Below are 12411 nucleotides of genomic sequence, written 5' to 3'. Positions count from 1 at the left end.
GTGTTTCCTGCTTTGAATGAGAAGGTGAGGATGGGCAGACAGCTGAACTGGTGGCAACAGAGCTATAGGCAGCGAAGCGGCTACAGACTGACCTACCAGTAGTGGAGACAGTTGTAGTGGAGGCGTAATAAATTGTGGAGTGTCTGACTGAACTGAGGGCAGCTGGGCTGCTGACTGGGGTGAAAGTGAGGATGGGACGATATGGCCAGAAAAAACAGTTTCAGAAAGGTTTATTGCTTTCCCTGAAGGAACTGACGGAGACAAGAAAGCTTCCCTGACACTTAAATTCCCTATGTTTGTAGTGCTAGGCTCAGCTACTCCGGGCATGGGAACAACAGCGTGAACATAGTCATTAACACGAAAAGTCGGCTCAACAAAAGCAGTCTTAGGAGCAATGGTCATAGGTGAGACAGAGAAATCCTTATTATTTTTAGAGGAGACACAAAAAATAGCTCCAGAAGAAATAGACCTAGTATCTGGGTCAGAAGGAACAGAAAGAGTGTCTGTTTCACCCACCACAGCCGGCTGTTTTGACATCCTGAAGTCCGGCGGTGGGGTGCCGCGCCGGTGCCGCGCTTGGAGTCGGCTCCGACGGGCCGGGTAACACCTCATCCAGCAGTTCGGACGGCACGTGCTCCACTGAAACGAGCGGGCGAGCGGTAGCGGCGGGGGGGTGAAGGTGGAGTTCGTGGAGAATGAAGTTTTGTACCACAGGGTGCAGTGAGTCCAATAGCCAGGGATAATCGGAAATAAGCTGTTGTAGCCTGGCTTCCAGAAGGTAGAGAAATGCTTCTCCCTCATGCTCTAGCCACAGGTTAATTAATTTTGAAGCAGAGTTCATTATGAGATCCCAAAGCTCCGTGGGTGGGGTGAATGCCGCTGGATCCATATCTGGCTGGTCCGTACTGTCACGGCGAGTGAGATGAGCCGTGTGGAAAATAAAGGAGGATCCAAACGCAGGCACTTGTAAAGGTGTGATGGTGGTTTATTAAACACAAAATAAAAATGGACAAAAGGCGAACCAAACAAGGACTAAACTAGACTAGGAACAAACTGACTACAGAACACGAACCTGAACATGAATGAAAGTGAGCAGAAACACTTGGCGGTTGACAGCAAGGAAACACACAGATGAGACAGTGTTGAATACACAGACAGACCAGCAACTACAATGACAGAGGACACGACTTAAATACACACAGAGAAACACAGGGGAATTACACACAGGTGGTGGACACAGCTGGGAATAATCAACAAGACGAGACAGAGGTAAAACTGAACACACTCACATGAGACGCAGACCTTCAAAATAAAACAGGAAACGAGAACACTACACCAAGATGCAGACCTGACACTGAGACAGACAGACAGAATGACACATGGAACCTGAACTAAACTAAACGTGAGATACAACCGAGAACAAATCCTTAAACATGAATAAACAGAAACATAGAATTCTAACGCCCAAAACCACAACAAACATTCAAAAATAAACTAATCAATCAAAACTCAAAATACTGGGTCGAAACTGACCCAGAACCGTGACATCTTCTGCTTTTATTTTCTTTATTTAAATTCATATTACATTTTTATTCACTCAGCTGATTTTAAATAGTTTTCTAAAGTCTGTAAGCTCTCTTTGTATTCTGTTGACACGTTGATCAGTTCAATCAGTTTTTATTTCATTTACATTTTAACAGCAGTGTTAGAGTTAAAGTTACATGTTACACTTAGTTCTGCACAATTCTCTTTTAATGATCGTTTGGTGTTTTGGGGTCAGTTCTTATTGTATCAGGTCTCATGAGAACCTTCACAGACATCAGGTCTCATTATCGATTCTTTATCATGCAGTTTGTGATGTTATTCCCATCACAGAAGAATCCATCCAGAAAAAAAATCAATCCTAAGTAAATCTTAAATAATCAAACATGTAATCTGCTGTGAAATATATTAAATTAGTAAAAAGTAGATGTGATGAGACTTACTGTTCACATGATTTCATGTTTAACAGATCAAAGATGGAGAAGCCCTCACCTGTGCAGCTCCTGGAAATGTTGAAGAAATTGGGAGAAGAGGAGCTGAAGCTTTTCCACTTTTACCTGCGGTATGAACCTGGAGCTGACTTCCCTAAAATCTATAAGTGCCAGCTGGAGAACGCAGACAGACTGAAAACAGTAGAAGTGATGGTGCAGGTGTATTCAGACAATGTGATGGAGGTGGCGAGGTCAATTTTAGGGAGGCTGACAGAAGGTCAGTAAGAGAAAAAAAACATCAAACACTGCTGACACAATCAGATAGAGAAAGGGTTTTATTGCCAAATGTTGAGCAGGTTTACAACATTAGGAAATTGCTGCGGTACTTAGTGCAAAACATACTGTCAGACATTGCTTAAATAAACATAAAAATAAAAAGTGCTAAGCAGATTGATATATACATGTGCGCAGGTGATGGTCAGTGCAAAAATGGAACGGATGCAGAGAACACAGTATAGGGTCATGTGTTAGTGGTGCGAACAGTCATACGGTTCTTGTTCATGAGTCCAACAGCAGAGGGGAAGAAACTGTTCTTATGGCAAGAAGTTCTGGTGCGAATGGACCGGAGCCTCCTGCCTGAGGGAAGCAGGTCAAACAGACTGTGTCCAGGGTGAGAAGGGTCAGCTGTGATCCGAGCTGCACGCCCCAGTGTCCTGGAGGTGTACAGGTGCTGCAGAGATGGGAGTCTGCAGCCAATCACCTTCTCAGCAGAGCGCACAACACGCTGCAGTCTCTATTTGTCCCTGATGGTGGCTCCAGCGTACCACACGGTGATGGAGGAGGTGATTGCACTGTAGAATTGCATCCTCTGTCAGGAAGTACATCCTCTGCTGGGGCTTCTTTATGACGGAGGTAATTAGGGATGGGGATTGATAAGATTTTCATGATTCCGATTCCATTTTCGATTCTGTTTAACGATTAGATTCTTTATCAATTCTCTTATTGATTCTTATTTTTAAAAAAGGAGAACACACAGGTCGATTAGCTTTGAACTTTGTTTTATATCTTCTCTTTGAACAAAACAGAAATGTAGGAGTAGCATGACATTACAAACCCAACAGTGAGATCTTAAGAGATCCACAGCCTACGGCTCCTTTTTAAAAGTATATATGAGCTGGGCACTCAAAAATAAAACTCTATCAGCCAGCAAAAAATACAATCAACTGCTCGGTGACATTCGTCTATCCTGGCCTCCTGGCCTGTGTCATTTTACTTTTCCCTGCCTATGTGAAAGGAGAAGCTAACTGTAGACTGCAGCGAGAATTGCCAGCATCTGAGCCAGCCAGACTCTGTCTCTCTCGTCATGGTCACCTAAATGCAATTCACAGTAATAGCAGGTTTTGTAATAAGGCAAAGCCTGCTAATATAATATGCAATGTTAGTTGAATAGTTACCTACAGTATTAATGGGAGATGACGTGCAAACGCTATCGCTGCTGCTGGGTTGAGCTTCGCTAGTCCGGAGCGGATCAAAAACATCACATTCATTTAAGGCCATCCCGTGTTTTGTGAGCAAATACTTTTGCATATTCGAGGTGTGTCCCCCCCCTTAAATGAAATATCTACTTTGCAAGTATTAATAATGGATTGGATTTATATAGCGCTTTTCAAGGCACCCAAAGCACTTTACAATGCCACTATTCATTCACTCTCACATTCACACACTGGTGGAGGCAAGCTACAGTTGTAGCCACAGCTGCCCTGGGGCAGACTGACAGAAGCAAGGCTGCCATATTGCGCCATCGGCCCCTCTGGCCAACACCAGTAGGGTAAAGCGTCTTGCCCAAGGACACAACGACCAGGACAGAGAGCCCAGGGATCGAACCGGCAACCTTCCGGTTACAGATGCGCTTCCCAACCCCCTGAGCCACGGTCGCCCTAAAGTATCGCACGTTGCCCTGTTGTCATCCTTTCTCATAAAGTGTAACCAAACTTTTGAGTGTTTGTGCCGCTTAGGCGCCATGTTTCCTACTGGGTAAAAGATGCTACGCAATGTGGTGACATCATTCGAGGCGACTGGAATCGATAAGGGAATCGTTTGCAAAAATGGCAAACAATTCCAAGGAATTGAAACAGTGGGAACCGATTCTCAACTCCTATCCCTAGAGGTGATGGTGGGCTCCCACTTGAGGTCCTAGTGATGGCGGTACCCAGGAGGCGGAATGAGTCCACAGTGGTGATGAGAGTGTCAGTCAGCATTATTGGGGGAGTGGGATTCTCCTGGGCGTTCAGCACCAGGTTGTTGTGGCTGCACCAGGACACCAGATGTTCAGCCTCCATCCTGTAGGCAGACTCAAACCCCTCCTAGATGAGTCCGATAACGGTGGTGTCATCAGCAAACTCAATTGCTCAATCCAAAATAAGGCAAGCCTTTATTGTGGCTGAAGGCATAACAAAAACACTAGGGAACACTGAAACTGGGAAAACTAAGAAGACAGAGAACACTGCGTAAACTAAAAAGGCTAAGACACTCTGTGAAGGAACTATGGAAAAAACTATAAACACAGAGTAACTAAGCAGGCTATGAAACACAGTGTCACAATAAGGGAAACTACGAAAATACGAGGTGAGGATAACAGACAATCTGACACTGACACAAAGACACACTGGGCTTAAATACACTGAGGCAGTCATCAAGGAATTAGAGACAGAAGGGGAACACAGCTGGGAGGAATAAGACCTAATGAGACAGGAGGAACAAGGCTAGGAACACTGACACAAGACGGGAACATGAACCTTCAGAGTAAAACAGGAAACAAGACACCACTAAACAAACATGCAGACACGACACAGAGAGACAGACTAGACACTGAACTAAACCTGCAATAAACATGAGAACACAAAAACCTACGAACTAATCCCTAAACAAGAATAACCGAAACATAGAGTCATAATCATCATTATCATCATAATAAGAAAAGAATCCAAAATGCAAAAACACACCAAAAACATAACAACTCAAAATACTGGGTCAAACTGACCCAGAACCGTGACACTGGGAGGATGGTGTTGAAGGCAAAGCTGAAGTCCACAGACATGATCCTGGCGTAGGTTCCCAGGGGAGTCCAGATGCTGCTGAATGACGTGGTGGAGGTCTGAAGGCTTGGGGAATGAGTGTCCAAAGTGTCTCTATTGTTGGGGCTGTTGGAGGTGTGAAGGCTGCTTGATGGCTCATCAAAACGGCAGTAAAAGTCGTTAAGGGTGTTGGCCAAGAGCAAGTCCTCAGTGGAGTGGAGGGTCTTAGGCTTGTAGTTGGTGATATTCCTAAAACTTCTCCAAACAGAGGCCGAGTCGTTCTCTGAGATCTGCTGCTGCACCTTCTCAGAGTGCTGATGTTTAGCAGTGCCCACGTCTTTACTCAAGCTATACTTGGCCTCTCTGTAGCAGTCCCTGACTTTGCGTCTGAATGCCTTTCTCTTTTCTAGCCACAGCTGTTTGAGTTTAGGAGTAAACCAGGGTTTGCCATTGTTATAACTCACCCTGGTGCGTGATGGCACAATGCTGTCCTCGCAGAAGTGGACATAGGAGGTGACAGTGTCCCTAAACCCATCCAAGCTGTTAGAAGCAGCCAAAAATCTGTAGTAAATCCATTGCAGATGCGACAAATACTGGAAGAAAACCAACAGTGTTTTAGTCCTGTAGTTAAGAAGCTCTTTGAAGAATATCCAGAGTGTCCAGACACACAAATTATGCACAAAAACAAGACAGATGTAATACACTGAAGTACCAGGGCATCCATTTGCAGTGCGTTACATCTTGGATGTGATGTTGTCATTACTTACTTTATGAATGTATTTAAGTGTTTTAGTCTGACTTTGTATTTTGTTTTTCCTTCTCAAATAATTGAGTACAAATGTCATAGCTACTTTTTTTGAAGACCAATTTATTACTCGAGGTGAACTTTCCTCCAACAGGAAGTCCTTCAGCCCATGCAGCTTCATCACTTTCATCAAAAGGTAAGAATTCATTAATTGGTCTCAGGACATGCTGATAGGACCGTTACACATTAAGCCTGATGTGACAGGGCTGCAGTTTCCCATTCAGCCATGAATATGTTGGCGTATGCTGGGGCAAATTTCTTGCCCATGGCTGTCCCTTTTATTTGTAAGAAGTCCCCATTGAATTCAAAGTCATTTCTTGTCAGATTGATTTCCAATAATTGTAATAATTCTTTTTCTGGCCTTTTCTTTTCTGGATATTTGTGGAAAATATTCCTAATGGAGTTCATTCCCTCCTTAATGTCAATATTGGTGTACAGGCTGTCAATGTCAATCGAGAAGAGAAATGAGTTAGGGGGTACCTCTGCCTGTTTCACCTTCTCCACAAAGTCATATGTGTCTTTAATGTAACTATCATGCTTTGTGGACAAGGGATTCAGGAAAAAGTCCAGGTATTCTGCTGTGTGGTATGTTTCACTTTCACAGTCAGATACGATGGGACGCCCGGGGGGCACCTGGAATGGTACAGACCACTTTGCCGGGTCTTTGTGGATTTTGGGTAGCAAATAAAACAGCCTTCCTCTTGGCTCAGAGGAGCCTAATAAATAGTTTTTTTGTTTCATATTAATGAATTTCTTTTGATAAAGATTATTAATTATTTTCTCCACAATAGGCAGTGTGTCCAAATAGATGGGTTTCTTCAATTTTGAGTAGTATGTTGTATCATTTAGTTGTCTGTAGCCCTCCTGTAAATATTGATCTCTGTCCAGGATGACCACAGCACTTCCTTTGTCTGCCGGTTTTATAATTATTTGTTTGTTTTCTCTTAGTTCTTTTAGAGCTTTGGTTTCTTCTCCCTTTAAGTTAGGTTTGATGCGGTCAATCTGGAAATGATTATCAAAATATTCATAATCAGCTTTCACCAAGGTGGACACCTCATGTGGAAGCTGGCCCAAGGGAGGAGACCAATCAGATTTGGGAGTGAAGGGTTGGGGTTCTGTATCAGACTTATCCCCATAATGTATAGCCAATTTGACCCTTCTGTGGTATTGTTGAATGTCGTATCTACATTGTAATAGGAAATTTTTATTGTGATCTTTTGTGGGAATGAAATTAAGGCCCCTACTTAAAAGGGTCCACTGAGCAGTGGAAGGCTGAAAGTGTTTAGATAAATTAATGACACTGTTGCAATTGTCACAACTTACCCCCTCCCTGTTGGCTGGGTTCATGGGGACACCACATTTACATAGTTACTCCAATGCTCCAACATACACTTCGCTGTCTTATCAGTCCAGTGGATATTGTCCTTTTCTGTGTGGAACATTGAAGCAGGAAGAGTAGGTATGTGTTCGTCCAGACCTGCAATAAAAGTGTTCAAGTGCAGCAGTGTTTCCTGCTCATTCTGGGGCAGAGCTGAGGAGAAGTTAATAGCTGGAATGTAGATGTCAGCCTCAGGAAATCTTTCCTGGGCTGTCTGCAGTGCCTTTTTCAGCTCTGTGACCGGTGTGCTCTTGTCTCTTTGTGACCTATTGTTTAGGCCAAAAGATAACACCAGTGTTTCCAAATCTTCGTCGCAGGTCGCTTTTTCCAAAAGGGCTTGTGCGTGGCACCATTTCGCCCCGGGAAAACTGTCAATTTGTATTCCTGGTGCTGAAAAGGATGGGAGTGTGCTCACATTCGAATCACCCATGATGAGTGATGTTTCTCTGATGTGAAGACTCCAGTCTTGCAGTTTCTTCTGCGTGTTCGGGTGTCTCGTTGGAGGGTGCGTTTGCTGAATAGGTGAACCTGGTGAAGAGGGAGGAGACAGGGAGGATTCCTCAATTCTCCTCGTTTGGAGGCGGGTCTGCACGCAGGATTTCAGTCTATCCTGAGTGGTGCGTGGCAGGCTGGAGTGTGAAGCTGTCGGGGGTTTGGGCGCTGTTCTTCTGCCTCCCTTGGATTTGGTGGGGGTGAATTCGCCCTGTGTGAGGTCCATTACCTCGATCTCCATTTTTTCAATGCAACAAGGTTCCGGAATGTTCGGAATTCCGGAATGTTCAGAGTTCCGGAATGCACCAAGGTTCCGGAATGCACAAAGGTTCCGGAATGTTCAGAGTTCCGGAATGTTCAGAGTTCCGGAATGCACCAAGGTTCCGGAATGTTCGGAATTCCGGAATGTTCAGAGTTCCGGAATGTTCAGAGTTCCGGAATGCACCAAGGTTCCGGAATGTTCGGAATTCCGGAATGTACCAAGGTTCCGGAATGTTCGGAATTCCGGAATGCATCAAGGTTCCGGAATGTTCAGAGTTCCGGAATGTACCAAGGTTCCGGAATGTTCAGAGTTCCAGAATGCACCAAGGTTTCGGAATGTTCGGAATTCCGGAATGTTCAGAGTTCCGGAATGTTCAGAGTTCCGGAATGCACCAAGGTTCCGGAATGTTCAGAATTCCGGAATGCACCAAGGTTCCGGAATGCACCAAGGTTCCGGAATGTTCGGAATTCCGGAATGTTCAGAGTTCCGGAATACACCAAGGATCCGGAGTGTTCGGAATTCCGGAATGCACCAAGGTTCCGGAATGTTCGGAATGTTCAGAGTTCCGGAATGTTCAGAGTTCCGGAATGCACCAAGGTTCCGGAATGTTCGGAATTCCGGAATGTTCAGAGTTCCGGAATGCACCAAGGTTCCGGAATGTTAAGAGTTCCGGAATGTACCAAGGTTCCGGAATGTTCAGAGTTCCATAATGCACCAAGGTTCGGATATGTTCGGAATTCCAGAATGTACCAAGGTTCCGGAATGTTCAGAGTTCCGGAATGCACCAAGGTTCCGGAATGCACAAAGGTTCCGGAATGTTTGGAATTCCGGAATGTTCAGAGTTCCGGAATCCACCAAGGTTCCGGAATGTTCGGAATTCCGGACTGTTCAGAGTTCCGGAATGTTCAGAGTTCCGGAATGTAGCAAGGTTCCGGAATTTTCAGAATTCCGGAATGTTCAGAGTTCCGGAATGTTCAGAGTTCCGGAATGCACCAAGGTTCCGGAATGTTCGGAATTCCGGAATGTACCAAGGTTCCGGAATGTTCAGAGTTCCGGATTGCACCAAGGTTCCGGAATGTTCGGAATTCCGGAATGTTCAGAGTTCCGGAATGCACCAAGGTTCCGGAATGCACAAAGGTTCCGGAATGTTCAGAGTTCCGGAATGTTCAGAGTTCCAGAATGCACCAAGGTTCCGGAATGTTCAGAATTCCGGAATGCACCAAGGTTCCGGAATGTTCGGAATTCCGGAATGTTCAGAGTTCCGGAATGCACCAAGGTTCCGGAATGTTTGGAATTCCGGAATGTTCAGAGTTCCGGAATGCACCAAGGTTCCGGAATGTTCGGAATTCCGGAATGTTCAGAGTTCCGGAATACACCAAGGATCCGGAATGTTCGGAATTCCGGAATGCACCAAGGTTCCGGAATGTTCGGAATGTTCAGAGTTCCGGAATGTTCAGAGTTCCGGAATGCACCAAGGTTCCGGAATGTTCGGAATTCTGGAATGTCCAGAGTTCCGGAATGTTCAGAGTTCCGGAATGCACCAAGGTTCCGGAATGTTCGGAATTCCGGAATGTACCAAGTTTCCGGAATGTTCGGAATTCTGGAATGAACCAAGGTTCTGGAATGTTCAGAGTTCCGGAATGCATCAAGGTTCCGGAATGTTCAGAGTTCCGGAATGTTTGGAGTTCCGGAATGCACCAAAGTTCCGGAATGTTCGGAATTCCGGAATGTTCGGAATTCCGGAATTTTCAGAGTTCCGGAATGCACCAAGGTTCCGGAATGCACAAAGGTTCCGGAATGTTTGGAATTCCGGAATGTACCAAGGTTCCGGAATGTTCGGAATTCCGGAATGAACCAAGGTTCTGGAATGTTCAGAGTTCCGGAATGCACCAAGGTTCCGGAATGTTCGGAATTCCGGAATGTACCAAGGTTCCGGAATGTTCGGAATTCTGGAATGAACCAAGGTTCTGGAATGTTCAGAGTTCCGGAATGCACCAAGGTTCCGGAATGTTCAGAATTCCGGAATGCACCAAGGTTCCGGAATGTTCGGAATTCCGGAATGTTCAGAGTTCCGGAATGCACCAAGTTTCCGGAATGTTCGGAATTCTGGAATGTCCAGAGTTCCGGAATGTTCAGAGTTCCGGAATGCACCAAGGTTCCGGAATGTTCGGAATTCCGGAATGTACCAAGGTTCCGGAATGTTCAGAGTTCCGGAATGCACCAAGGTTCCGGAATGCACAAAGGTTCCGGAATGCACCAAGGTTCCGGAATGTTCGGAATTCCGGAATGTTCAGAGTTCCGGAATGCACCAAGGTTCCGGAATGTTCGGAATTCTGGAATGTCCAGAGTTCCGGAATGTTCAGAGTTCCGGAATGCACCAAGGTTCCGGAATGTTCGGAATTCCGGAATGTACCAAGGTTCCGGAATGTTCGGAATTCCGGAATGTTCGGAATTCCGGAATTTTCAGAGTTCCGGAATGCACCAAGGTTCCGGAATGCACAAAGTTTCCGGAATGCACCAAGGTTCCGGAATGTTCGGAATTCCGGAATGTTCAGAGTTCCGGAATGCACCAAGGTTCCGGAATGCACAAAGGTTCCGGAATGTTCAGAGTTCCGGAATGTTCAGAGTTCCGGAATGCACCAAGGTTCCGGAATGTTAAGAGTTCCGGAATGCACCAAGGTTCCGGAATGTTCGGAATTCCGGAATGCACCAAGGTTCCGGAATGCACCAAGGTTCCGGAATGTTCAGAGTTCCGGAATGTTCAGAGTTCCGGAATACACCAAGGATCCGGAATGTTCGGAATTCCGGAATGCACCAAGGTTCCAGAATGTTCGGAATGTTCAGAGTTCCGGAATGTTCAGAGTTCCGGAATGCACCAAGGTTCCGGAATGTTCGGAATTCCGGAATGTACCAAGGTTCCGGAATGTTCAGAGTTCCGGAATGCACCAAGGTTCCGGAATGTTCAGAATTCCGGAATGTTCAGAGTTCCGGAATGTTCAGAGTTCCGGAATGCACCAAGGTTCCGGAATGTTCGGAATTCCGGAATGTACCAAGGTTCCGGAATGTTCGGAATTCTGGAATGAACCAAGGTTCTGGAATGTTCAGAGTTCCGGAATGCACCAAGGTTCCGGAATGTTCAGAATTCCGGAATGCACCAAGGTTCCGGAATGCACCAAGGTTTCGGAATGTTCGGAATTCCGGACTGTTCAGAGTTCCGGAATGTTCAGAGTTCCGGAATGCACCAAGGTTCCGGAATGTTCGGAATTCCGGAATGTACCAAGGTTCCGGAATGTTCAGAGTTCCGGAATGCACCAAGGTTCCGGAATGTTCAGAATTCCGGAATGTTCAGAGTTCCGGAATGTTCAGAGTTCCGGAATGCACCAAGGTTCCGGAATGTTCGGAATTCCGGAATGTTCAGAGTTCCGGATTGCACCAAGGTTCCGGAATGCACAAAGGTTCCGGAATTCAGAGTTCCGGAATGCACCAAGGTTCCGGAATGTTCGGAATTCCGGAATGTTCAGAGTTCCGGAATGCACCAAGGTTCCGGAATGTTTGGAATTCCGGAATGTTCAGAATTCCGGAATGCACCAAAGTTCCGGAATGTTCGGAATTCCGGAATGTTCGGAATTCCGGAATTTTCAGAGTTCCGGAATGCACCAAGGTTCCGGAATGCACAAAGGTTCCGGAATGCACCAAGGTTCCGGAATGTTCGGAATTCCGGAATGCACCAAGGTTCCGGAATGCACCAAGGTTCCGGAATGTTCGGAATTCCGGAATGTTCAGAGTTCCGGAATACACCAAGGATCCGGAATGTTCAGAATTCCGGAATGCACCAAGGTTCCGGAATGTTCAGAATGTTCAGAGTTCCGGAATGTTCAGAGTTCCGGAATGCACCAAGGTTCCGGAATGTTCGGAATTCTGGAATGTCCAGAGTTCCGGAATGTTCAGAGTTCCGGAATGCACCAAGGTTCCGGAATGTTCAGAGTTCCGGAATGCACCAAGGTTCCGGAATGTTCAGAATTCCGGAATGCACCAAGGTTCCGGAATGCACCAAGGTTCCGGAATGTTCGGAATTCCGGACTGTTCAGAGTTCCGGAATGTTCAGAGTTCCGGAATGTAGCAAGGTTCCGGAATTTTCAGAATTCCGGAATGTTCAGAGTTCCGGAATGTTCAGAGTTCCGGAATGCACCAAGTTTCCGGAATGTTCGGAATTCCGGAATGTACCAAGGTTCCGGAATGTTCAGAGTTCCGGATTGCACCAAGGTTCCGGAATGTTCGGAATTCCGGAATGTTCAGAGTTCCGGAATGCACCAAGGTTCCGGAATGCACAAAGGTTCCGGAATGTTCAGAATTCCGGAATGCACCAAGGTTCCGGAATGTTCGGAATTCCGGAATGTTCAGAGTTCCGGAATGCACCAAGGTTCCGG

Source organism: Maylandia zebra, linkage group LG23 (assembly GCF_041146795.1).
Source record: "Maylandia zebra isolate NMK-2024a linkage group LG23, Mzebra_GT3a, whole genome shotgun sequence".
In the NCBI taxonomy this organism is placed as follows: Eukaryota; Metazoa; Chordata; class Actinopteri; order Cichliformes; family Cichlidae; genus Maylandia; species Maylandia zebra.
The sequence above is the reverse complement of the archived record's forward strand: the minus strand, read 5'-3'. Positions refer to the sequence as shown.